Genomic DNA, 27,509 nt, shown 5'->3' on the forward strand with positions numbered 1-27,509 from the left:
AGAATTTGATTACTATGTGTTTTGGAGATGGTCATCTTGTATAGTATCTTAGGTTCTCAGCATTTTCTGAAATAAAATGTTTCCTCTCTAGTGAGGTTGGGGAAATTTTCATAGATGATATCTTCAAATATATTTGCCAAGTTGCTTGCTTTCTCTCTCTTTTAGGGATGCCAATGAGTCATTGATTTGGTCTCTTTACATAATCTTACATTTCTCAGAGGCTTTATTTATTCTTCTTTCTTCTTTTTTCTTTTTTTTTTTTTTGTCTGAATAAGTTATTTCAGAGAATTGTTCTTCAAGGTCTGAGATTCCTTTCTGAGCTTGGTTGATTCTGTTGTTAATACTTGTGATTGTATTCTGAAATTCTTTAAGTTTGTTTTTCAGCTCTATTTGATCAGTTTGGTTGTTTCTTAAAGTGACCATTTTGTCTTTCAGCTCCTGTATCATTTTATCGTATTTCTTAGATTCCTTGGATTGGGTTTTGACTTCTTTCTGAAGTTCAATGATCTTCATTCCTATCCATATTCTGAATTCTATGTTTGTCATTTCAGCCATTTCAGGCTGATTAAGACCATCACTGGGGAACTAGTGCAGTCATTGGAAGGCAAGAGGACACTCTGGCATTTTGAGTTGCCAGAGTTCTTGCACTGGTTCTTTCTCATCTGTGTGGGCTGATGTTCTTTCAGTGTTTGCATTCACCGTCCTTTAGATGGGTTTTATTGCTTTTATCTTCTTTGATTCCCTTCATTTGATTCGCTTGGGTTTGATTGTGGTATAAAGTGGGTTTAGTCAATTGGCTTAACTTCTGGAAGATTTTAATGGGCCAAGGCTCAGCTCAGCACTGCTGGGCCATGTGCTATAACTCTGGGGGGCCTGGTACCAGCCCCCACCAGAGTTATAGCACATAGCCCAGAAGTACCCCTGGTGCCCCCTGGTACCAAGCCTTTGTTCTCTGGCCCCTCAAGTTTAGAAACCTGCTGTGCTGGAGGGGCTGAGGTATTCCTGGTCCACTCACCACAACTCTCCGATGGGTGGCACTGGCCAAAGTGCTTCGTCAGGGCAGTGTCAGCAGGATCTGTGCTCACTCATGCATGCCTGCAGACATGGCAGTACTGCGGACTGCACGTGTGTTGGCTGGGGCAGGGTACCAGTAGGGCTACAACATTTTCTTGACGAGCATACATCTAGAGCAAGAAGAGTTAGAAGACCTGTGTTGTAATATATAGAATATGGACTTTGGAATCTAACAGTGGATCTGAGTTTGAGCTCTGATTTTTATTAGTTGTGTGGTTTTAGATAATTTAACTTCTCTGAGTCTCTAGTTCTGTTTTATAAAATAGATATAATAATGCCTACTTTTAGGATTGTTTTGAAGAGTAGAGATTGTATATGTATTGTTGGTACATTACAAATGGTACTTTTTTCAGAATCTATTTCCTAGGGAAACAAATGGTATTTTTGTTAGCTATTATCCTGATTCAAATGTTCAACATCAGTAACCTAATGTAACTATCACTTTAACAGGGATATACCTGGTATTAGGACCGGGTTTAAAATGTGATTACAGTTTTTCCCTTTCTTTTGTCTCTTCTGTTGTTGCTGTTAGGATATCAGCTATCTGTCCAATTTTCTTTTCTTCATTGGTAACCTATCTTTTCTTTCTGGTTTCTAAGTGTAAATTACAAATATTATGTAGGTAACCTGAACATTTACAAGTGTCATGGCTTTAACGTGGTGAAAATAAACCAGTTGCCGATAAATGTACATGGATCTCTTATGGACACAGAAAATATTTTCCCTGAGTCATTATAGAAAAGCATATAATGAACAAAATTCTCAATATTTACCTTTCTAACTACCCTAAAATGGGCCTTCATCCTCCATCAGTATATTCCCTTACCCTCATTTAGAGTTTTTTAATTGGACCAACTGTTTCTTGACGTTGAATTATATATATATATATATATTCTGTTTTCTGCCCAAAATGTGAGCCGTTCATGGAACTGCTTCACAGTGCACCACCACACCAACCATCTTGGATTTTTTTGTATCTTTATTCAAAATAACTTTTCTCAGTGTACTACTTTACTAGGGCTGCCATAACAAAATACCACAGAATGGATGCCTTAAATGACAAAATTAATTTTCTCTAAGTTCTGGAGGCTAGAAGTCCAAGAATGAGGTGTTGAGAAGTGTGATTTTTCCTGAGGCCTCTCTCCTTGCCTTGCAGATGGCTTCCTTCTCACTGTGTCTTCACAAAGCCATTGTGCATGCACATGCCTGGTTTCTCTTTCTCTTGTAAAAACACCAGTCATATTGGATTTGCATATCCTAAAGTCATATTTTAACAATTACCCCTTAAAGGCCCTATCTCTAAATATAGTCATATCTGAGGTACTAACGTCAGGGCCTCAACATATGAATTTGAAGGGGTGAGGCATGATTCAGTCAATAAACTAAAAACGGAGGTCTGATTGGCTTAGTTTAAGCCTCTAGCCATAGAAGTAAGAAGAGTACTGAGGAAACAGGAACCCAGAAAACAGTAGAATAGGTTGCAGGTATTTTAAAAGCCTAATAGTTACCATGTGTTCCCTGAGGAGGAGTTAAAAGGCAGCTATCTTATGTTGCTAGTTAACTGCAGAGATGTAACGTCTAGTTTTAGGTATTTTGTTTATTGTGGCAAAAAACCCATAACAAAATTTACCATCATAAACATTTTAAGTATATAGTACAGTACCATTAACTATATGCCCACTGTTGTGCAACAGGCCTCTAGACCATGTTTTTTTTTTTTTTTTCTTTTTTTTAATGGCTCCTTGTAGAGCAGGGCTAACCCATAGGCAGTATGACCAGAGTCAGCCTAGAACATTTTTTATCCTGTAAAACTAAAACTCTATACCTTTGAGCAACAACTCCCCTTCTCTTCCTCTGCTCAGCCCCTGGCGACCACCATTCTATTTTCAGTTCTGAGAGTTTGAGTACTTTTGATACCTCATGTAAGTGACATCATGTAGCATTTGTCTTTTTGTAACTAGCTTATTTCACTTAGCATCATATCCTCAGTATTATAGCATAGGTTTTTTAAAGGCCAAATAATTAGTTTCAGATATTTTTATAAAGGCAACAAAATATTTGCTCACCTTACTTCATATTTCATGTACATCATTTTTTGAATTTGTTTCTCTTCTTACTCAAATATTCAAAATTGTTTTCAAAGTATGCCTTAGCATAGCAAATACTGTGTTATTAACCACATATGAAATAGTGTCTCTGTTTTTGTGTTTTCATGAAACTTGATACTGGATTTACTTTAGGATTTCTTTTCTTCCTTCCTTTCTCACTCCCTTTCTCCCTCCCATTTTTCCTTTCTTTCTTTATTGTATGTTTATTGGGTGTCTGCCTTGTATCAGCTATATGGTAATAATTGAGAATTCAAGAGAAAATCTAGAGCAGCAAAGCTTCTGAGATATTACATATTTGAGAGTACTTTATTATGTCTTCACATTTTAACAGCAATATGGAAAATTCTAGATTTTTTCTTTTTTTTCGATGGCGCCTTGCTCTGTCGCCCAGGCTGGAGTGCAGTGGCTCACTGCAAGCCCTGCCTCCAGGTTCACGCCATTCTCCTGCCTCAGCCTCCTGAGTAGCCGGGACTACAGGTGCCCGCCACCACACCCGGCTAATTTTTTGTATTTTCAGTGGAGACGGGGTTTCACCATGTTAGCCAGGATGGTCTCAATCTCCTGACCTTGTGATCCACCCGCCTCAGCCTCCCAAAATGCTGGGATTATAGGCATGAGCCACCGCGCCTGGCCATGAAAATTTCTAGATTTTAAGTTCTTCAGTATTTTGAAGACTGCTCTATTGTATGCTTTATTGCTATTGAAAAATGTCAAATCAGTGTAATTCTATTTTTTTTGTATGTGATCTGTTCTTTCTCCTTCTAAATAACAAAAGAGGTTCTCTTTATCTTGTATATTCATAAATACCACTGTAATGTGTCTCAGGGTGGGTTTTATCTTTATTTCTATGCTGGCACTTTTTGGGCGTTTTCAATCTAAAGTATTTTACATTTAAAACAATTCTGGAAAATATAACTTCATTCTTTCTTTAATTATTTCCTTCTATTCAAGGGCTTTGAGAGATGGTCAAGTAAATAGTGAGAAGTCATTGACCCTCACTCTTGGAATATTGTATTCACATGGTTCAATTTTATAGGCTAGATTTCCTTTTCCTTAAATTCAATCATACAGTGTGATTCTGTAATGAATAATAATGTGAATACTTTCTATTAGCTTTCAGTTTTCAGAATCAACTATAGGCAAAAAATGAAAGAACTAATCATTGTTAGAGAATAAAATGCAAATTCTATAATCATCAGCAGTGAAATAATAGTGTATCTGACTGATATTGGGAGGTGGAAGGAGGAAGGAGATGTGGAATGAGGTACAGAAGAACTAATTCTTTCATATTTGTAGTAAAGAGTTAGAAAGTGCTATTTAAAGTTTAAAAAAATAAGTTCGAGATGGTGGATATGCTATTTACCATGACCTGATCACTATACATTATAATGTATCAAAACACTACTGTGTACCTTATGTATATGCACAATTATTTGTCAATTTAAAAAATAAAATTAAAAAAACCTGAAAAAACAGAAAAGTTAAAAATCAAGTTAAAATTATGTTTATGCATATTACTTGAAGTTTGACAGTAATCTAACCAAACTAATAATGCAATAAAGATTGAATGGGGAGCAGAGAGTGTCAGAGGAAATGAACTAATTTTTTTATGTTTTCTGGTAAAGAGGACAGCTGATAAAATAAATAGAAGTGTAAAGATTTAAGCATATTGTTTGTAGTCATAAAGATAACCTCAAGAAGAACTAAATCCGGAAATAGTAATAATAAAATGGTTATATATGAGGGGTAAAATTGGGCTTGGGAGACAAGAAGAAAGGCTTGTTTTTCATATTAAACTCTTCTATACTTTCAAAAGATTTGTTTCTGGCCGGGCGCGGTGGCTCATGCCTATAATCCCCGCACTTTGGGAGGCCATGGCGGGCGGATCACGAGGTTAGGAGATCGAGACCATCCTGGTTAACATGGTGAAACCCCGTCTCTACTAAAAAAATACAAAAAATTAGCCAGGCGTGGTGGCGGGCGCCTGTAGTCCCAGCTACTCGGGAGGCTGAGGCAGGAGAATGGCGTGAATCTGGGAGGTGGAGCTTGCAGTGAGCCGAGATCACGCCACTGCACTCCAGCTTGGGCGACAGATAGCGACTTCGTCTCAAAAAAAAAAAAAAAAAAAGATTTGTTTCTGTGTATATGTATCTATTACTCTTATGACACAAATAAAATTTTTTTTTTAAAAAAGAAATTTCTGTCAGTCTAGAGAAAGATAAACATCATTATCTTCAGAATATTTGTCATGTTGTAGTTCTATATCCACATCCTTAAAATATCTGATTATCTTCAGATTATGCATTGTCTAATCATAACAGAAGGCTTATTACTATTTTTTAAAAAAAGAATGCTAGATTCATTTGCTCAATTAGGTTAGGGTTTTGTGAACATTTGTACTTTCTATCCAACCTATGTATCTTAGTTTAAATTTTCCATCTGAATTGCCCTGGAGTGTTACCATGAGGGACAGTTATGAAAGTTCAAAAATAAAATTTAATAGATCTTTATATTTTGAGCCTTCAAATAATAGTAGTGGGGACTTATTTTCAAGTGCTTTCTGTTAGGATATTTACTTTTACCTTGGCTTCTTTTGCGATTTATCTTTTTTCATAGTGACTATTCAGTGCATTTACTTCTCGTAGCAGCACTCATCTAGACATACTTAAAACTAATTGCCTGAGTCTGGAGGTGAACAGTTTTTCTGTTCTATTTGTCCTTGTTCCAGCGAATGAATGTTAGATTGTTGTTTTTTAAGATAGTCCCTAGTCAGCAGGTTAATATGCTTAGGATAGTACTGATCCAAGTGTTTCCTTGGACTGATATTAAAGTAGAATGAATTTTCGAAGACTATTTTTGTCATTAAGAGCTGAAGCAAGTTACATAAAGGAAGAAAATAACACAGGATTGTAAAATTCAAATAACGAATCATATGTGTACATAGTTATTTACTCTCTAATCCTGAATTCCATTCCTTATTGTTTCCTGATAGTGCTTACGATGATTTATGTTTGTACTTATATTTTGGGCTAAGGCATCTAAATTAAATCACCAAAGAAAGGAGAAAAAATATTTGAAGACCATTACCTTCATATCTCAAATCTCAAATTATTCTACTGCTATAAGTCAAATTCACTCAAATCTTTGAGTATCAAAAGGCTACTCTATGTCCAGTTTAATGCAAAGTATTATGGGCAAAACAAAATAAATAGTAGTTTGTGTCCTTGGAATGTGATCTATCTAGCTGTGGAGACAGCATTCAGAGAAATAAACAAATGCAAGATAATAATTTGCAATATAATACCTATACTTCAGTGTTGAAAATGTACATATTCTAACAATGCCAAAATGACAAATATCAAGATGAATCAAAATTGTACAACTTGGTGATGGGCAAAGCATTTTTATCTCAGGCTTAAAGAGATTATAAGGTTTAGATTAATTATTGAGAAGGAAATGTGCATCCTGGAGAAAGCAAGAATTTGGACATTTGGAAAGAGAATGACTTCTTACTTGCTGTTTAGAGTACGTGGTTGTGCAAACACAGTTGTGTAATTAGCAGCTTTTGTGTGTGTGTGTTGAAAACTCATGGGCCCTACTTTTGTATGATATGCTGAAATGATGGTGATGGGTGATTGTAAGTTCCCTTATGTTTCCTTTCTGTTATCCCTGGTCCTTCAATAAAGATATGTTACAAATTTCCATTTCCTCTTTAGCTACAGAGCTGGGATGATGTGCTATGGGGAATTAAAGAAAAGTATCTATCTAATCTTTATGACAGACAACGAATGGGCAGGATTTGTTCTTCTGAGGCCAGATGGTGGTATTGGAAGCAGCCACTGAATAAGGACAGTTATGGTCAGTGGTAGGACAATTGGTAGAGGGTTGTTAGCACAAAGGTAACAGTGCCAGGCTGAGGAAGAAGCTGATGCTAGAACATGAGAGCACATGGAAAAGAGTACTTGGTGACATTATTAGAAATCACTCAGGCACAGTTTGAAAGGGAGCTGCTTTCTAACAATAAATCCAGCAGAGTCTCATTCCAACATATTTTGGGCCACATTTGTGAACATCATTTATTATTCTGCAGGTTTCCTTTGCATCCCTGCTTGCTTTTTTTCCCCACAACAAATAAGAAAGCATTAGGTGTCTCAGGTCCCAGTGATATTCTGAGGAGTGGTTAGTATTTTGAATTTTGGGGATAGACAATATTAACTAGAATTAATATTTGAATTAATACATTAGTTAACTAATATATTCTTAAACATGAGAATAGTAGCAAGGGCTCAGATGCCCATCTACACAATGAGAAGATTAGACAAAACAACTTTTAATTGTCTTTCTTATAAAAATCTTAGCCTACCCTCACTTAGCCATATATGTTTTACATCCATCCTCCAATGCTAAGGCAAGATCTTTGATTCACTATACCTGTCTGCTCTGTATTCCCAAACTCAACTTTAAAAACGTATTCACAGCCAGGTATGGTGTCTCATGCCTGTAATCCCAGCACTTTGGGAGGCCAAGGTGGGCAGATCACTTGAGCTCAGGAATTTGTGACCAGCCTGAGCAACATGGTGAAACCCCGTCTCTACAAAAAATACAAAAATTAGCTGGGCGTGGTGGTGTCTGCTGATAGTCCCAGCTACTGGGGAGGCTGAGCGGGGCAGATCACTTGAACCTGGGAAGCAGAGGTTGCAGTAAGCTGAGATTGTGCCACTGCACTCTAAGCCTGGGTGACAGAGTGAGACCCTGTCATAAAAAAAAAAAAAAAGTGTATTCACATGAAACTGGAAATTAAGTCACTTAACTCAGTTCTTTGGGAGAACATGCTGATTTGAGCTTGCTATTCTTAATCTTTATGTTAAAATGATTAATACAAATCAAGATTTACTTTCTGTTTTTTTACTTTTTTTTATTACACTTGAAGTTCCAGGGTACATGTGCACAATGTGCAGGTTTGTTACAAAGGTATACATGTGCCATGTTGGTTTGCTGCATTCATCAACTCGACATTTACATTAGGTATTTCTGCTAATGCTATCCCTCCTCCAGCCAGCCCTGGTGTGTGATGTTCCCTGCCCTGTGTCCATATGTTCTTATTGTTCAACTCCCACTTATGAGTGAGAACATGCGGTGTTTGGTTTTCTGTTCTTGTGATAGTTTACTGAGAATGATGGTTTCCAGCTTCATCCATGTCCCTGCAAAGGACATGAACTCATCCTTTGTTATGGCTGCATAGTATTCTATGGTGTAGATGTGCCACATTTTCTTAATCCAGTCTATGATTGATGGACATTTGGGTTAGGTTTTAAGTCTTTGCTATTGTGAATAGTGCTGCAATAAACATATGTATGCATGTGTCTTTATTGTAGAATGATTTATAGTCCTTTGGGTATATGCCCAGTAATGGGATGGCTGGGTCAAATGTATTTCTAGTTCTAGATCCTTGAGGAATCGCCACACTGTCTTCCACAATGGTTGAACTAGATTACATTCCCACCAACAGTATAAAAGCATTCCTATTTCTCCATATCTTCTCCAGCATCTGTTGTGTTTTGACTTTTTAATGATCACCATTGTAACTGGAATAAGATGGTATCTCATTGTGGTTTTGATTTTCATATCTCTAGTGATGAATGATGATGAACATTTCTGCATATGTCTGTTGGCTGCATAGATGTCTTCTTTTGAGAAGTGTTTGTTCATATCCTTTGCCAACTTTTAGATGGGGTTGTGTTTTTTTCTTGTAAATTTGTTTAAGTTATTTGTAGATTTTGGATATTAGTCATTTGTCAGATGGGTAGATTGCAAAAACTTTATTCCATTCTGTAGGTTGCCTGTTCACTCTGATGATAGTTTCTTTTGCTGTGTAGAAGCTCTTTACTTAGATCCCGTTTGTCTATTTTAGCTTTTGTTGCCATTACTTTCGATGTTTTAGTCATGAAGTCCTTGCCATGCCTATGTCCTGAATGGTATTGCCTAGGTTTTCTTCTAGGGTTTTATGGTGTTAGGTCTTACATTTAAGTCTTTAATCCATCTTGAGCTAATTTTTGTATATGATATAAGGAAGGGATCCAGTTTCAGCTTTCTACATATGGCTAGCCAGTTTTCCCAGCACCATTTGTTAAATAGGGAATCCTTTCCCTATTGCTTGTTTTTGTCAGGTTTGTCAAAGATCAGATAGTTGTAAATGTGTGGTGTTATTTCTGAGGTCTCTGTTCTTTTCCATTGGTCTATATATCTGTTTTGGTACCAGTATCATGCTGTTTTGGTTACTGTAGACTTGTAGTGTAGTTTGAAGTCAGGTAGTGTGATGCCTCCAGCTTTGTTCTTTTTGCTTAGGATTATCTTGGCTATGTGGCCTCTTTTTTGGTTTCATTTGAATTTTAAAGTAGTGTTTTGCAATTCTGTGAAGAAAGTCAGTGGTAGTTTGGTAGGGATAGCGTTGAATCTGTAAATTACTTTGGGCAGTGTGGCCATTTTCACGATATTGATTCTTCCTATCCGTGAGCATGGAATGTTCTTCCATTTGTTTGTGTCCTCTTTTATTTTGTTGAGCAGTGGTTTGTAGTTCTCCTTGAAGAGGTCCTTCACGTCCCTTGTAAGTTGGATTCCTAGGTATTTTATTCTCTTTGTAGTAATTGTGAATGGGAGTTCACTCATGATTTGGCTCTCTCTTTGTCTATTATTGGTGTATTGGAATGTTTGTGATTTTTGCACATTGATTTTGTATCCTGAGACTTTGCTGAAGTTGCTTATCAGCTTAAGGAGATTTGAGGCTGAGACGATGGGGTTTTCTAAATATACAATCATGTCATCTGCAAACAGGGACAATTTGACTTCCTCTTTTCCTAACTGAATACCCTTTATTTCTTTCTGCTGCCTGATTGCCCTAGCCAGAACTTCCAACACTATATTGAATAGGAGTGGTGAGAGAGGGCATCCTTGTCTTGTGCCGGTTTTCAAAGGGAATGCTTCCAGTTTTTGCCCATTCAGTATGACATTGGCTGTGGGTTAGTCATAAATAGCTCTTATTATTTTGAGATATGTTCCATCAATACCTAGTTTATTGAGAGTTTTTAGCATGAAGGGCTGTTGAATTTTGTCCTTGGCCTTTTCTGTATCTATTGAGATAATCATGTGGTTTTTCTTGTTGGTTCTATTTATGTGATGAATTACATTTATTGATTTGCATATGTTGAACCAGCCTTGCATCCCAGGGATGAAGCCAACTTGATTGTGGTGGACAAGCTTTTTGAGGTGCTGCTGGATTCGGTTTGCCAGTATTTTATTGAGGATTTTCCCATTGATGTTCATCAGGGATATTGGCCTAAAATTCTCTTTTTTTGTGTGTGTGTCTCTACCAGGCTTTGGTATCAGGACGATGCTGGCCTCATAAAATGAGTTAGGGAGGATTCCCTCTTTTTCTATTGATTGGAATACTTTCAGAAGGAATGGTACCAGCTCATTCTGTAGCTCTGGTAGAATTCAGCTGTGAATCTGTCTGGTCTGGTCCTGGATTTTTTTTGGTTGGTAGGCTATTAATTATTGCTTCAGTTTCAGAAACTGTTATTGGTCTATTCAGAAATTCAACTTCTTCCTCGTTTAGTCTCGGGAGGGTGTATATGTCCAGGAATTTACCCATTTCTTCTATAGTTTCTAGTTTATTTACATATAGGTATTTATAGTATTCTCAGAAGATTTACAGTTTAATTTCATTTTTCCCGGTGAAAGTTGCTTTACTACTTAAAATAAATGAAACATTTATTTTCTCACATAAAAGAAATGTTTGTTTCTACAATGTTTATTTTTATAATGTTTTTTTATAAAAAGCATAGTAAAATAAAATATGGAGACAAAAACTATCTACAGTTAGAAACATTATCCAGAATCTCATGTTTTTTAAGTAACAAGAGGTAACTTCTTTTTTACATTTCAGTCTTGATAGTTTCTTATGCTGAAGTAGATAGAGTATATTAACATCCTTAAAGAAATATGATCATTTTACTCAATATTAAAACTGAAGCATTTTCTCTGGTTAGGCAGAAGTTTTGGTGGCAGCTGTGTAATGTGTCTGTGTACCACATTTTATACAATAATTTTCCTATTATTGTGCCTTTAGTTATTTCCATTCTCTGCTATCATAAAAAACATATAAAGAATATTTTTAAATATAGATATTTGACCACATATTTAATTATTTCCTTATTTTAGCTACACAAAAGGAAACTAAATGAGCCAAAAAAGTATGAACATGTTTAAAACTCTAGGATGTATCATGTGAGATTTTTCTTCTAGAAGTTTTACCAGTTTATATTCCTACAAGAAAGTATGAGTACGTGTCCTCACATGTTCTTGGAAACATGGAACAAAAAATTTGTCATTTGATGGTGAAAATATTATTTTATTGTAATTGTACTCTGCATTTCTTTGGTTATAGTTTTATATGTTTTGCCTGTTTCTTAAAAATTGGACTACTTTTCTTTATTATTACATTTTAAGAGTTATTTATACATACTGTATATAAGTCCTCTATCAAATATGTGATTTGCAATTGTTTTCCAAGTTTGTGGCTTTTCTTTTTATTCTTTTAATAGCACCTTTTGCAGAGGCTACTATTATACTATATTTGCTGCATTTGCATAACTTTAGTTAAAATTAAGAGGAGCCAGGGAGAGAGAGAATGAGAAAGAGAGAGAGAAAGAGGAAGAGAAGGAGGAAAGATAGAAAGAGAAAGAGAGAAGATAGGGAGGGAGACAGGGAGAGAGAGGGAAGGAGAGGTGAAGAGAGAAAAACCTATTCGTTTAGGTTGGGTTACGTGCTCATCTCTTGGCAGGTTAAGTGCTCATCAAAGACAGGGCACTTTGATATTTTCACCAGAAAGATACAAAATGGGTGTTCCTCAAAAGAAACAAGAAAAGGGTAATGGTTGTATAGTTTTATCTGATGAAAGTTATGGACTCTTTACTAGAAAAGGTACAAATGCAATGCATAATGCATTTTGCATACAGATTTTTAAGAACATTTACAAACATGGTCAGGATGAGAACACTGGCTTGATAATTCTGAAAATACAACTCCATAGCCTATAAGTTGCTTTATTATAATTGAGAAATCTGACAGTATCCTAACCTTCATTATTCTGAATTCTTTAGGCTGTGTCTTAAAATGACAGTGTGCTTTTTATTTTTACTTGAAGACATCCTAAGACCTTCCAGGTTTCAGGTTCTTTGTAGGAGTTTGGTCAGCTTGGTGGGAAAAATTATAAAAATTTTAAGGAAAAGACACAAACCTTCTTGGAATGCTGGGAGGTTTTGCAAAAGCTTTGGGAAAGGATTTGGCTGAAGGCAGCTGAATTCTCTGAGTAGGTAACAAGGAAGCATAAGGGAATTGATCTAGATAAGTTAGTTTACTTAGGCCTTGGAACAGGGCCTTTAATCATCTGCACACAGGACTGCTCTCTGGGAGGGGGTGGGGGGTGGTATGACCATGTTAATTACCCACAAGTGTGTTGACTCAAGGACTTTGTCATTAAATCTGTACTGAATAAATGCCCGCAGGGCTGGCTTGTCGAGGCTGCAGCCATTGCGACTCTTTGTGGCATCCTCCTCGATGTCTGTGAGCAGCCCGGTTCCCTAGCTGCATGGCCAGGCAAAAAACCTGTGTCTGCATACATTTTTTCATCTGTCACTTGACCACTGGGTCAGACCCAGCAGGTGGTGCCCCATGTGAGGAACGCTGCAATGGATCACAACGGAACTCTCAAAAATGAAGAAGAGACTGCACAGTCAGTAAATCAGTAAGCCATTGGTACTCACTCGGAATTTCCAAGTTCAAGGGAATTGTTCAGGCTAGGGTTTCTTCATGGGACAACAGTTATCAGCTCAACAGCAACAGTATATAAAAGAATTGAAACAGCAGCTTAAAGCTAGTGGAGCCTCGGTTTTGCAGGCTCAACTAAGGGACCTAATGCAAACTTGTTTCCCATAACTAATGGTTCCTGGAAGAAGGTACACTAGACCTAGAGCTCTGGAAATAAGTGGGGAGAAATCTTAAACAACATCATGCACAAGGGCAACAGGTCCCAGTAACATCTCTAATGTTATGGGCTTTAATTAGGGTGGGTCTGGTCCCACTCTACACACAAGAGCCTAAAAAGGGAAGGGAGGAGGAACCATCAGCTACCTTACCACCTCCTCCTTCTCCCTCAGCCCTGCTGTTTCTGGGCAAAAATACCAAAGAGAAAATGGAGGTTTTGCCAGAGCCCCCTCCTCCAATAAGTTAGAAAAAAGACAAGAGATATGCTGCAGCTATGGGACCCTGTCTTAGGCAAGTGGCATCAGAAGGGGAGCTCTTAGCCTGCCCAGTAATGCAAGACTGACAAGGCAATCAGGTACGTGAACCCATTTCTTTTTTTGAGATGGAGTCTCGCTCTGTTGCCCAGGCTGGAGTGCAGTGGTGCAATCTTGGCTCACTGCAAGCTCCGCCTCCTGGGTTCACGCCATTCTCTTGCCTCAGCCTCCCGAGTAGCTGGGACTACAGGCACCCGCCACCATGCCCGGCTAATTTTTTTGTGTTTTCAGTAGAGACAGGGTTTCACTGTGTTAGCCAGGGTGGTCTCGATCTCCTGACCTCATGATCCAACCGCCTCGGCCTCCCAAAGTGCTGGGATTACAGGCATGAGCCACCGCGCCTGGCCGAACCTATTTCTTTTAACGCTTATGAAGAGCTAAGAAAGAGCATTACAGAAAACAGAGCTGCTAGCCCATTTATGAAAGGAATGATTACTCCATGGCAGACAGCTTCCGTATGACCCCATGGGACTGGTCAGTGCTAGCTAAAATAACTTTGGAGCCCAGCCAATACCTCCTTTGGAGGGCAAAATATGATGAGTTGTGCGAACAAGAAGCCAACCAGAATCAAGTGGCCGGGCAAGACATAACAGCTGCTATGCTCCAGGGGAGGGGTCCCCATGCTGATGTACAATAACAACTAAATTTTCATTCCCAGGCCTATGCACAAGTGTCTTTGTGCTCTCTCAGGGCTTTGGACTGAATTCCCAAAAGCAGAGTTCAACATTTTATAAACGTTCGACAAGGGCCTCAGGAGCCATTTGTTGAATTTATCAATCGGTTAACCCAGGCAATTAAGAGACAAATTAGTCATGCCTAGGCTGCTGATATCTTATTGTTGCAATTGGTTTATGAAAATGCTAATGTTGACTGCCAGCAAGTAATGCAGGCAATCAGAGGAAAGACAGCCACAGTTGGGGAACTTATATGAGCATGTCAACTGGTGGGGACTGAAACACACAAAGCCAAAATATTGGCTATGGCATTAAGACCTCCTAAAGTGAAAAGGGAGAGAAACCCAAATTGTTTTCTATGCAGAGAGCCAGGTCATATGAAGAGGGAATACACCAATAATCGAGACCAAGGTAACTCAGGGAAAGAACCCCCTTCTATATGCCCCCAATGTAAAAAGGGGAAACATTGGGCAAATCAATGCAGGTCCAAATTTAATAAAAACAGCAACCCTATAAGTAACCAGGTGGGAAACTTCATGAAGGGGCCGGCCCCAGGCCCTGCTTCAAACTGGGGCAATGCCAGTAGCTTTCCTCGGTCAGATGGAAAGTCCACAGTCCTCTCTCTCAGAGCAGCCACCACTGGGAGCACAGGACTGGACTTACTTTGCCCCAGTGAATTAGTGCTAAAAGAAGGAGAAGACCCTAAAAGGGCTGCAACTGGTATCTGGAGCCCACTGCCTCCAGGAACAATGGGATTAGTCCTAGGGTGATCAAGCCTATCCCGTAAAGGAATTAATGTGTTCACTGGGGTAATTGATAGTGATTATCAAAGTGAAATATTAGTTATGATGGAATGTAAGGGTCTGCATATTCTTCCCCTGGATCAAAGATAGCTCAGTTACTACTTTTACCATACTGGGTCCCCAATGCCCATGGAAGGGAATGGGGAAAGGGAAGTTTTGGAAGCACAGGAGCCACAGGAGTATATTGGAATCAATTAATCACTGATCATGATCACCTTAAAAATTGGAAATAAGAATTTTACTGGTTATTGTACACAGGAGCAGATATTTTGATTATTAGTGATCAAAACTGGCCAGAAGCTTGGCCTTGGGTCACTCAGAAACAAAAAATTGTCAGCATTGGGGAAGTACACACAGCCAAGCAGAACACATGCCCCCTAACATGTTGTGATTTGGAGAGGAGAAAAACAGTTATACAACCTCTAATCATGCCCATCCCTGTTAATCTTTGGGGACAGGACCTATTAGCCCAATAGGGGGTCACTCTGCAGACCCCTTTCTAATAATGGCCACTGTTATTATCCCTCCCCTACCCCTGACATGGCTCTCTCAAGATCCAATTTGGGTAGAACCGTGGTCTTTAAAGGGAGCTAAATTACAAAGAGCCAATCAATTAGTTGAGGAGCAATTAAAAGCCGGCCATATAGAAACATCAAACAGCCCTTGGAATTTGCCCATTTTCGTCATTCCCAAAAAGTCTGGTAAATGGAGACTTTTGCATGACTTACGTCTCCTATGAGGCCCCAACAGAGGCTCCCTTCCCCCGTGGTAATTCCTCAAGATTGACCTATAATCATTATTGACTTAAAAGACTGCTTTTATACTATTCCCCTTGCAGAACAAGACAGAGAAAAATTTGCATTTACAATACCAGCTATTAATAATGAAAGGCCAGCTTACTGATTTCCTTGGAAAGTCCTTTCTCAAGGAATGCTAAACAGTCCTACCATGTGTCAATATCATGTAAATCAGGCTTTACTCCCCAGTAGAAAAGAATTTCCTAATTGTAAGATTATTCATTTTACAGATGATATTTTACTAGCAGCCCCAATGGAGCCAGTACTTTTAAGTTTATATGCCTCTGTTGTAAAGAATACACATTTAAGAGGTTTAATCATAGTACCTGAAAAAGTACAAATGTCCTCTCCTTGGAAATGTCTTGGGTACATACTAACTTCCCAGTCAGTAAGACCTCAAAAAGTTAAATTAAATACTAGCAACTCACACACCTCAAATGATTATCAGAAATTACTAGGCGATATTAACTGGCTTCACCCCACCTTGGGCATAACTACTGATAAGTTACAGAACCTGCTTTCTATCTTAAAAGGCAATGCTGCCCTAGACTCTCCTAGGTATTTAACTCCTGTAGCACAAAGGGAAATTGAGGAAGTAGAGCAAGCTATTTCTCAGAGGCAACTAGATTGCGTAGATCGACAACATTCAGTTCAGTTGTTTGTTTTTCCCACTAAACATTCCCCTACAGGGTTAATAGGACAGATGGCCCCAGGGCTATGCTTCCTAGAATGGGATTTTTGCTCACATACCAGGACTAAAACACTCTCTCCCTATGTCCAGCTGGTTAGTAAATTCATCTATTCAGGCCACAGACGATGCAATCAGTTGCTAGGTTATGACCCTGATGTCATCAGAATTCCTTTGAGTATAAAGCAATTCGAAGCAGTATTGCCCTTTAGGCCTGCAAATAGTACTCTCTGATTACACAAGCCATATAGAGCATGCCCTTCCTGTTGATAAACTACCTTAGTTCTTATCTCATACTTCTGTGGTTTTGCCTACAAAAATACTTCACTCCCCCATACCTGAAGCTTTAACGCTGTTTACTGATGGCTCTGGTATACAGAGAAAAGCAGCTGTCTGGTAGAGATTGCATAATTCCCTCACTCATTCTGGATTTACTAGCACTCAGAGAGCTGAGGTTGGAGCCTTAATATTGGCCTTGGAAACTTTTTCCACTAAGCCCATCAATATTGTTAGTGACTCTGCTTACTCTGTTTATTTATTACAGAACCTTGAGACAGCCCTCATTAAGTCCACTCTGGATCTCACCCTGTGTGCACTTTTTCTTCAACTTTAGCAATTGCTAGATCAACGTACACATGCTATTTTTATTACACACATTTGGGCCCACAGCTCACTGCCTGGCCCATTGGCTTATGGCAATGATCAAGCAGACCTACAGGTTATGACATCACTGCTTGACCAAGCCACCTAATTGCATCAATTTTTCCACCAAAACTGGAGAAACTTATCTAAACAATTTCAACTTACCCAGAAACTAGCTAAACAAATTATCCTGCAGTGCCCAGATTGCCAGCTCACAGGCACATCCCCTCCTTCAACAGGTGTTAATCCTAGGGGACTAGAACCTAATCAGTTATGGCAAACAGATGTTACACGTGTCCCTGAATTTGGAAAACTTTGATATGTACATGTATCCATTGATACCAATTCCCACTTAATTAGTTCTCATACGTTTCTTGAAGAGTCCACCTGATATTTCATTAGACATCTTTTAACTTTTGCATTTATGGGGCGGCCCACAAAAATTAAAACTGATAATGGTCCAGCTTATGCCAGCTCACAATTTCAACAATTTTGTCACACGTGGAACATCCAACATTCCACAGGCATCCCGTATAACCCCCAAGGACCTGCCATAGTAGAACGTACCCAGTCCACCCTTAAAAATATGCTCAGAAAACAAAAAAGTGGTAATGTAAGGACCCTGCAACACTACTAGCACAAGCCTTATGTACCCTTAATTTTTAAAATTTAGACGATAAATTGAAATCAGCTGTAGAAAAGCACTTTGCTAAAACCTCTCAAACATAAAACCTGCAGTTTTATGGAAAGATGCAAACAGTAATGTATGGTGTGGTCCAAATAAATTGTTAACGTGGGGAAGAGGATATGCTTGTGTTCACACCCCCTCAGATCCTCTTTGGATTCCAGCATGATGCATCAAACCATACCATGGCATGGCTAGGACCCCTTGCTTTGTCTGCAACCTGTACCTGCTACACTCTATTGGGCTCATCTCTTAGATCCGCCTTTCTTCCGCCCCGTCACCTGGGCAGACCCCTGCTTCCCAGCCTCTAATAACGTAACTGCTTGGCTGGGAAGGATAGATTTACCCCCAGTGGGATCCCTCATTAATGGCACACATTGGACTAAGGTGTCAGTAACACTACATATCTCTCCACTATCCTCCCACTGTGTGTAAGTTATAAAAATTCTAACTTTTACTATGTACCTGCCCAAACATAATTATGGCTACATCATGGCAAAGGAAATGCTTTAACAGTCTTAGTTGCAGGAGTCCTCAAACTGGGCAATGCAGTCAGTGCTACTTTCCCAAACATTCCTTCCTGTGCTAAAGAACAAAGCCGGGAAAGCAATGGATTCCACTTTAGCTGGGAGGTCTCTCACAGGGTACACGCCCGTAGCCTCCAGCTAGGCAATTATAACGTCTTAGACTGGAGCCCCCACAGCCATTTGCAGGGCAATCACACTGATGTCCGCATCTATTATGGCATCAATGACAGTTTCATATCCATGTCCCATTCCCCTATAATTTGGGCCGATAGGGGGATGGGATATCCCAGACCCCAAGTAGAGTCCATGACACCCCAAGACATTTTATGGCACCTGGGACTTCTTAGCACCCCCCTTAACACCTGGGATGGGACATATCATAATTCCAGTCACAATTATACTATGACCTTTTTTCATAATCACACTGATCAGTGCCTAATTTGCACCACCCACCCATATGTTTTCCTTGTGGGGACCAATATTTCCATTACACCCCAAAACTCCATGTTTGTGACCCAAGTTCGGGGACAGGCTTGGTACGCCTCTTGTATCACTAATTATAATATATCTAATTTAAATATTACTAGTGTCATGGTATTGAGGAGACAATCTGAGGCTTTCCTACCCATCAATTTAACACGCGATTGGCAAGGTTCCTCTGCCCTTGCCACCTTAGAATGTGCCTTGTCCCAGGTCAGACACAAAAGATTCATAGTTACACTTATAGCCTTTATAGTCTCAGCCATAGTCATCCTAGCAACTGCCAGTGTTGTTGTAGCATCTATTACTGAATCAGTACAAACAGCTACTTTTGTAGATAATTTGGTCAGAAATGTGTGTAATGAACTTCTCTTACAGCGGGGTATAGATGAAAGGATTCTTACATGTCTGCAAGCCCTCAAGGCTGCCTTGGAATATGTGGGGGAGCAACAAGATGCACTGGCCTTCCAACAGCAATTAAACTGTGACCAGGAGCTTAAGCACATCTGTGTCACCTCTCTACTTTGGAATCAGTCAATACATAGTTGGGATGAGGTGAAACAACACCTCTGGGGAACCTTTCATGATAACTTAACAGCAGATGTAAAGTAACTTAAAACTAAAATTCTAGAATCCCTAAACGCCATAGATCTACATGCCCAACAAACAGGCATATGGAAGGGTGTGTGAGATCATCTCTCGTGGATAGACCCCTATTCCTGTGGGGGTATCACTCCTTGATTGGAGAAGAATGTTGCTAATTATACTCATGTTTGTCTTATGTTATTTGCTAATTCTGGCATGCAAAGTTGCAGTAAGAGTTGTAACTGCTGCGCCTGACAAACCTGTTGTTTCACACGTCTGCTCTCTTCAATCAACTAAACCTGATGCAAAAAACAGAAAAGGGGGGAGATGTAGGAGTTCAGTCGGGGTTGTGGGAAAAGTTATAAAAATTATAAGGAAAAGACGCAAACCTTCTTGGAAGGCTGGGAGGTTTTGCAAAAGCTTTGGGTAAGGATTTGGCTGAAGGCAACTGAATTCTGTCAGAGTAGATAATAAGGAAGTGTAAGGAAATTGATCTAGATAAGTTAGTTTACTTGGGCCTCAGAACCTGGCCTTTAATCATCCATGTGCAGGACTGCTCTCTCCGGAAGGTGGGGGGTGACCATGTTAATTACCCACAAGTGTGTTAACTCAAGGCCTTTGTCATTAAATCTGTACTGCATAAATGCCCGCACTGCCGGCTTGTCGAGGCTGCAGCTGCCGTGACTCTTTACGGCATCCTCTTGGAAGTCTGTGAGTGGCCCTGTCCCCTAGCTACGCGGCCAGGCAAAAAACCTGTGTCTGCATGCATTTTTTCATCCGTCACTCAACCAGGGTCTGCGAGTCAGACCCGGCAGTTCTTTAAAAAACATTTATAGGTATCATCGTTCAGTTTTATTTTTGATTCCATTAATTCTAAATTTATACCATGTTATCTCTTTCATAAATCACATTCATATTCATTTTCTTCATTATTCTATGTGTATTCCTCAAGTTTATCACTTGTTTCACTGATCAATATTTTCTGTAATATTTCAATAATGTATTGCTTCTGTCCATTGAATAGTATTGAATGAGTTATATTGTTCAAATAATGATTTGAATAATTCTTCAGTTTATCTTTTCACTCTTACTTAATAGTTGCTAATATCACTGAGATCCACTCTAAAACTACTGGTTTGGATCTCTGGATATTGCAGAGAAAGACTTGACAGAAGCCAAATTTGAATATTTATTTACATACCTTAGGCTGTGCATATTGGTTTACAGCACTTCATCCTTATGTAACTTTAACTATATTGACCACCTCCTCTGAAGCTAGGACAAGGCTCAAAATCATATCGGGTTTTTCTTTCTATATAATGTTTTTTTTTAAACCAGCTTCTCTCTAAATACAGTTATATCCCCAGCCAAAGGAAATTCCTCTGTCCACTTTTCTTCTCATTACTAGATGCAAAACTTCTCATAAGAACATCATATGACTGTAAAACAAAATATTTATTTTCAAGGTATATGTGATGTTTAATTTTATGTGTAAACTTGACTTGATTAAGGGCTGTCCACATAGCTGGTAAAACCTTATTTCTGGTTGCACGTGGTGGCTCATGCCTGTAATCCCAGCACTTTGGGAGGCCAAGGTGGGCAGATCACTTGAGGCCAGGAGTTTGAGACCAGCCTGGCCAACATGACGAAACCCTGTCTCCACTAAAAATACAAAAATTAGCCAGGCGTGATGGTGCATGCCTGTAATCCCAGCTACTCGGTGGCTGAGGCACGAGAATTGCTTGAACCTAGGTGGCAGAGGTTGCAGTGAGCCGAGATTGTGCCACTGAACCCTAGCCTAGGCAACAGAGCAAGTCTGTGTCTCAAAACAAACAAACAAACAAACAAACAAAAAAACCAAAACACCTTATTTCTGGGTGTGTCTGTGAGGGTGTTTGCTGAAGATATTAGCACTTGAATTGGTAAACTGAGTAAAGAAGATCCTCCCTCACCAAATCTGTTGAAGCCCTGGGTAGGACAAAAAGGTGGAGAAACTGAATTTATTCTCTCTTCTTGAAGTGGGATATGCATCTCCTCCCTTTGATGCTATTAGACAGCAGTGCTCGTGGTTCTTTGGCCTTTAAAGTGAATTATACCACTGGCTTTCCTGGGTCTCCAGCCTGTAGACAGATCATGAGACTTAGCCTCCAGAATCATGTGAGTCAATACCTATAATAAATCCCCTCATGTTCTATGTATATCCTATCAGTTCTGTTTCTTTGGAGAATCTTAATACATTATATTATATCTGTTATTACTCCTCTTATTCATCTAGTCCATTGGTCTTCACCATTTTGTGCAGTGCTCCATCATATCTGATCTTTTGTGTGCCACACTTAAAATTTTCTTAAATTTTTCTGTTTTGCGTCTTCATTCTACAACACCTCAATAAGTAAAATGACAAAAAATTCTCCTTGATAAGAGGTAATATCTTCATATACCTGTAAGATCTATTCTGGGGTAAGATTTACTTCCCTCTTTTTACTTTCATCTTTTCCAGTTTTCTCAATATTGTCATTTAATTATTATTTAAAAATATTTTTCTTTATCTTATTCAGATTATTTATTGATCTGTGGAGAATTGGTCTTAGAGGATGCTGTTTTAAAAATCCTTTCCAGCTGACTTTTGCTTGAAGATTGTACTCTGAGTTACAAATATATCTCTTAAAATCATGTTGTTAAAGAACTGCAAGTCTGGGGAAGCTTTCATTTAGTTTGCTTAAATTATAAAAAGTGGATTGAGTTGGTTGGAATTCCCTTAAATGCACAATTTTAGTTTATATGGATCTTTCTTAGTTTTGACCCATTAGAATTAGAGTCTGCAGAAAGTCCAAACTCTCTACTCTCATAAGAGGCTTAAATATTCTTATTGTTAGTATTTTAGATTTTATTATAGATTTTTTCTTCTCTTGATGCTTTCATGATACTATTTTATTAATTAATTTTACAAATTAAAATGTGAAAATGTTTTGGGGTGCAGTTTTAATGTTTTTATTTTGTTTTTACAGAAGGGAGAATATTTCCTATTTTAATATACTTTTGAAAATGTTATCTTTGTGTTTAAATAATATGAGAATGCCATGAACATGAATTAATTAATCTTGATTCAGTTTATTTTGCTTGCTAAAAGTAAGACTGCAAACCAGAAATAATGTCAGTGTTTATTTCAGGATATTCCTGTAGGTCAGTTTTATTAGAAACAATAGTCTGCTTACCTGGGAAGAAACAGTTTGTTAAATAAGAACTTACTTATCAAAGTTCATTTAAAAATGCTCGCATTGGTCAGGTGCAGTGGCTCATGCCTGTAATCCCAGCACTTTGGGTGGTCCAGGTGGGCAGATCACTTGAGGTTAGGAGTTCAAGACCAGTCTGGCCAACATGATGAAACCTGGTCTTTACTAAAAATACAAAAATTAGGCTGGGTGCAGTGACTCATGCCTGTAATCCCAGCACTTTGGGAGGCTGAGGTGGGTGGTTCATGAGGTCAAGAGATCGAGACCATCCTGGCCAACATGGTGAAACCCCGTCTCTACTAAAAATACAAAAATTAGCTGAGTGTGGTGGCACGCACCTGTAGTCCCAGCTACTTGGGAGGCTGAGGCAGGAGAATAGCTTGAACCCAGAAGGCGGAGGTTGCAGTAAGCCGAGATCACGCCATTGGACTCCAGCTTGGTGACAGAACGAGACTCCTTCTCTAAAAACAAACAAACAAAAAACAAAAATTAACTGGATGTGGTGGCAGGCACCTGTAATCCCAGCTACTAGGAAGGGTGAGGTAGGATAATCGCTTGAACCCGGGAGGCGAAGGTTGCAGTGAGCTGAGATCTTGCCATTGCATTCCCGCCTGGGCAACAGAGCGAGAGTCCTTCTCAAAACAAAATGAAACAAAACAAAACCCCTTACATTGCTGTCTACCAAATTGAAATTATTCTATCACAAACTATGTTCATTTCGAACCAATTTCCTGCCTCAAAAATCTTGCCCTAAACCACCTAATCTCAGATTTCTGTTTTCTGAGACACTGCTAAGATTCTTTTAAAGGGATGCTTTCCCTATTATATTGAGTTCAAATAAATTTATTTGATTACCAAGTTGCTTGGTGAGATATTGGTGGGTTCAACAATCAGAAACAGTAATGTCTAATAGAACTTTATGCAATCATAGAAACATCCAATATGGTAGTCATTAGTCACATGTGCACTTAAAATATGACTAGTTAACTAAGGACCTCAGTTTTAATTTTATTTAATTTTAACTGCTTTAAATTGAAATTGAAATATACGTGCACAACTAAGGTCTCTCATATTAGACAGAGCAGATCTGGAGGTTCCACTGACATTCAGTTGAGTTCTCACCTCACTGCTCTCGTTGAGATTTTTGAGTCAGAAACAGTACTTCCACTGAGATTCTTTCACCTTCCTGCTTAGTAATCTCACTGACTGTGATGGGGGAGAGTAAGATTTTGATCTGTTTTTTTTTTTTTTTTCCTTTTTTCGTGAAATGCTAAGTTTATATTCCCTTCCAGGAAATACAATTTTGGAGGAGATTGTATAATAATGCTTTTATTATTTTCTGATCAGATTTGAAAGCTGTTATCTTTGTTGAAAAATCAGCTTTGTTATTCGTAACTCTACTCTTTATCTTTGTCCTTGCTCTGTGTGTGTTTGTGTCTGTGTGTGACTCTGTAAGAAGAAAGTGAATAAGCATAAGCCCCAATAAGTCTGTTTCTCAGAACAGACCCAGGGACTGAGGACTGCAGAAAGTTTTCACTTAAATCAGTTTCTTTTGGAGAAATTTTGCCTTTCGTTATTATCAATTAGTATCTTATGAGAATTTTCCTTAGTTTTGTCTTGTTTGCTTCCCATGAGAACTTGATTCTGGAAGATATCTCTCATCCAAAGTTTCCATCTACACGGACTTTGAAGTCTGTATAGTTGAGTGATTCTAAGGGAGAGGCTGTGTGATGTAGCAGGGTAAAGGCCAACCATTTGAGGGCCCAAGACAAAAGGTGCATCAACAATACTGTTGATGGGTTGATGCTAGAATTCTCATGAGTTTATCTCATTTTAAACTAAGTCTGTGCCTCATTCTGATCAATTATCCTAACTCTTACATATTTTTACACATCAATTTCTGTAAATATCTTTCTAAATGACCTGATTTCACCTTGGATAATTTAGGTCATAGTGGTCACTTTGAGAAACTTTCGATATGAACAAAATTGTTTATTTGAGAAGCACTTTGGAACAGAAAGGGAAAAAAATCCCAAACATCCAATGGCGGACATTGATTTTATTGTTATAATGAAACTCCCAAAAGAAACTCTGATTCCAAAATTGCTTCCTTAAAAGTTTCTTTGGCTAATAACTTGAAATTTAGCCAAAGTTTCTTTGGCTAAATAACTTGAAAAACTTGAAATTATCTTTCTTTTAGATAGTCTCAATCAGAACTTGAACTTAATGGCTTTTGTCTTACTGTCTTGCTTCATCTTTTGCTTTTTCATTATACTCTACTGCTACTCCTCTTTCTGATCTGGTTTTCTTATCTTTTGGGTGTCCAGAAACCCCCAAAACTGACCCATCTCTGAAAGTTAAATTCCCTTTAGAAAAGGCAAATCTCTTCTGGTTGACTTTAAGCCCTAAGACTCATAAAAAGACTAGCATTAGATCCTTTTGTAATTTATAAGCATCATGGTTAGGATTTAATGCTCATATGTGAGCTGAGCCTCCCTCAAACATTGTTAGGACATCAACACAATACCAGTCTGATATGGAAAAAAAAGAGACTAGTATTAGATGAAAGCCATTGTCAAAGACTTTCATACCTGTAGATAAGATAGAAATTTACAAAAGCATTTAGAATAGCTTTAAAAACATAAAACCCAGGTTTCTGGATCAATATCAATTGGTTTATATGTTAAGAGTAATCTTATATACAAAAATTGGATTAAAAAAAGACTAAATGGGCCATAAGAATTACTACTTAAGAAGACTCTGAATTGCATAGGAAGCCAGAAGGATTTATGAAAGCTGTGGAATTGCTAAATTAAAAATTCTCCCTTTTAGAGCTGTTTTAGGTTCACAGCAAAATTAAGTAGAAAGTAAAACAAACAAAACTCTCTCAATTATCTTTTTCTTCAAGTCTTTTAGAATTCCCCTATTGATAATCAGATTATAGATTTTTAGCTAAACTAAACTTTGACTTTCCAGTATTTTTGTATCTACATGAAGCCCAGTTTGAAGATCTTCGTGCTAGATTCTTTATGGGCAAAAATTCTACTGATATTGGCAGAATTGTTGGGGATGAACTCGTTAAGGTTCAGATTGATCCAAGGCTTTTATAATATCCTCCAAAACCAGAAGCTACGGAAGTTCTCAAGTCAATAGCTAAAAGCCAAGTAGGCAAAGAATATTAGTCATACATTATACTGATCTTTGTACTACTCCAATTCATTTAGCCAAGAAAATGAATGGGTGAGGATATAGATTGCTCAGGACCTTAGGCCCAAATAAAAGTCAACCTCTGCTTTCCTGTGGTACCAAATCCCAATACTACTTAATCTTCAATGCCGTCATTATAAACTTTGTTCTGCTTTCTTTAGTGTCCCTTTAGATTAAAAATAGTCAATACCTGTTTATTTGTTTGTTTTCTCCTAGGAAAGTTAAAATATTTACCTGGGCAGTTGAAGTTTTATGGAGTCACCCTCCCGTTTTTCACAGGTGCTTAACAAGGAACTTCAGTATTGCAAATTTTTCTTAGTATGTTGACTAACTTTTGCTATGTTCTAAAGACAAGTTGAGCTTGAAGGCTGACTTTGATTTACTTAATGTTCTAGCTCAGAATGGTTATATCATTTCCTGCCCCCCAAAATTACAATTTTGTCAAAACACAGTACATTATCTGGGACATAATTTATCCTAAGGGGAGTACATTCTTCACCATTGATAGGTTACAAGCCACTCAAAATTTTCCTAGACTGATTACTAAGAAATAATTAAAAGGTTTTCTGGTTTTCACTGGCACCTGCAAGCAATGGATTCTTAGCTTTTAAAAAATCATCTCATTTTTATATGACTTATTTAGTCCTTGGTAGCTGAAACTGTTTTCTGGGAATGTAAATATTAACAGGCATTTTGTGACGTAAGATTACCTCTTCAAAAGCCTCAGACTGTGGGCCTTTCTAATTATAAACTCTGTACCTATTTGTGTATGAATACTCTGGGAAATCCCTTAGTGTTCTGATCCAAAGCCATGGGAATCATCACAGACAAATTACTTATTTCAGCCTTTCCCTAGATCCATAATCTTGTGTAAGCAGCAGCAGCAGCCAAACAAGTGGAGGCTTCACTGACTGGGTTTTAGGATCTTCCTTAAGCTTGATGTTTTTTTCATGCTGTGTAATCTGTTTTACTTACTGAAAATACGTTCCATTTCTCAGCAAGCAGGCTTAATTCCTGAAATTTTATTACTTTCTCCTTCACCAATTCTGTCCATTTTTGTAATATTTTAAATCCTATTCACCTCTTTCATTACCCAAAGAAAGGTAATCCCACAATTGTTTAGCTTCTGTCCAATAACTGACTATGTTTGAACAGGTTTATTATAAATTGCCCTAGAATATTCTGATTCAGTAATGTTTGTTGATGGGTCATCTCTTACCTCTGAAACTGGAAAATATCAGGCAGTGTATTCCATGACAAATATCAATTCACTCCTAAAATATACCTAATCAGAAGTAAATTTAGCCTTAATGGTAGAATTTTTTGCACTTGCCAGAGCTTGACAATAGCCAAAGACAAGGTTGATTTATACCTTCAGAGCAGGTAAGCCATTGGATAAGTCTACAATTTTGGAATTCTTTGGAAACAACATTTTAAAAATTGTAGTGTTCTGTCTATATATTAATATCTGTATATATAACCATGGCATTAAGTACATACACAATGTTGTGCAACAATTACCACTATTTCAAGAGCTTTGTCACCATCCCAAACAGGAACTCTGTACCCACTAACTGTTCCCCACTAATCCCAGCTCTTGTAACCTGTATTCTACTTTCCATCGCTATCAATTTCCTTATTCTAAGTAACT

At 38.2% G+C, this 27,509-nt stretch overlaps 1 protein-coding gene and 1 non-coding gene across 4 annotated transcripts in view; both read left to right on the top strand.

Annotated features, from left to right (window-relative positions):
* Positions 1-27,509, top strand: part of GRIK2 (glutamate ionotropic receptor kainate type subunit 2) — a 1,201,378-nt gene that overhangs the window by 46,133 nt on the left and 1,127,736 nt on the right. The gene's annotated exons all lie outside the window — the stretch shown is intronic.
* LOC129039808 (small nucleolar RNA U13) lies at positions 25,085-25,188 on the top strand. Its single transcript, XR_008503506.1, has one exon. It is a non-coding gene; the product is annotated as a small nucleolar RNA U13 (small nucleolar RNA).

This window comes from Pongo pygmaeus, chromosome 5 (genome assembly GCF_028885625.2).
Source record: "Pongo pygmaeus isolate AG05252 chromosome 5, NHGRI_mPonPyg2-v2.0_pri, whole genome shotgun sequence".
In the NCBI taxonomy this organism is placed as follows: domain Eukaryota; kingdom Metazoa; phylum Chordata; class Mammalia; order Primates; family Hominidae; genus Pongo; species Pongo pygmaeus.